Source organism: Triticum urartu, chromosome 5A (assembly GCF_056163025.1).
Source record: "Triticum urartu cultivar PI428250 chromosome 5A, HENAU_Tu73, whole genome shotgun sequence".
Taxonomy (NCBI): domain Eukaryota; kingdom Viridiplantae; phylum Streptophyta; class Magnoliopsida; order Poales; family Poaceae; genus Triticum; species Triticum urartu.
Genome location: NC_141877.1, coordinates 459,292,949 through 459,294,234, shown reverse-complemented (window position 1 = coordinate 459,294,234; position 1,286 = coordinate 459,292,949).

Genomic DNA, 1,286 nt, shown 5'->3' with positions numbered 1-1,286 from the left:
CCCTTGCCAAGGAGCCCAGGTTTCACAGGAAGACCAGGAATATCAAGCGTCGCTTCAACTCCATTCGTGAAAGTGTTCAAAATGGAGACATAGAGATTTGTAAAGTACATACGGACCTGAATGTAGCAGATCCGTTGACTAAACCTCTCCCTAGAGCAAAACATGATCAACACCAGAACTGCATGGGTGTTCGATTCATCACAATGTAACTAGAATATTGACTCTAGTGCAAGTGGGAGACTGTTGGAAATATGCCCTAGAGGCAATAATAAAATGGTTATTATTATATTTCTTTGTTCATGATAATTGTCTATTGTTCATGCTATAATTGTGTTATCCGGAAATCTTAATACATGTGTCAATACATAGACCACAACACATCCCTAGTGAGCCTCTAGTTGACTAGCTCGTTGATCAAAGGATAGTCATGGTTTCCTGACTATGGACATTAGATGTCATTGATAACGGGATCACATCATTAGGAGAATGATGTGATGGACAAGACCCAATCCTAAGCTTAGCTCAAAGATCGTGTAGTTCGTTTGCTATAGCTTTTCTGAATGTCAAGTATCATTTCCTTAGACCATGAGATTGTGCAACTCCCGGATACCGTAGGAGTGCCTTGGGTGTGCCAAACGTCACAATGTAACTGGGTGACTATAAAGGTACATTACAGGTATCTCCGAAAGTGTCTGTTGGGTTGGCACGAATCGAGACTGGGATTTGTCACTCCGTATGACGGAGAGGTATCTCTAGGCCCACTCGGTAATGCATCATCATAATGAGCTCAATGTGATCAAGTGGTTGATCACGGGATCATGCATTACGGTACGAGTAAAGTGACTTGCCGGTAACGAGACTGAACAAGGTATTGGGATACTGACGATCGAGTCTCGGACAAGTAACGTACCGATTGACAAAGGGAATTGTATACGGATTGATTGAATCCTCGACATCGTGGTTCATCAGATGAGATCATTGTGGAGCATGTGGGAGCCAACATGGGTATCTAGATCCCGCTGTTGGTTATTGGCCGGAGAGTCGTCTCGGTCATGTCTGCATGTCTCCCGAACCTGTAGGGTCTACACACTTAAAGGTTCGTGATGCTAGGGTTGTTAGGAAGACTTGTATGTGATTACCGAATGTTGTTCGGAGTCCCGGATGAGATCCCAGACGTCACGAGGAGTTCCGGAATGGTCCGGAGGTAAAGATTTATATATGGGAAGTTGTCATATGGTCGTCGGAAAGTTTCGGGGGCATATCGGTATTGTACCGGGGCCACCGGG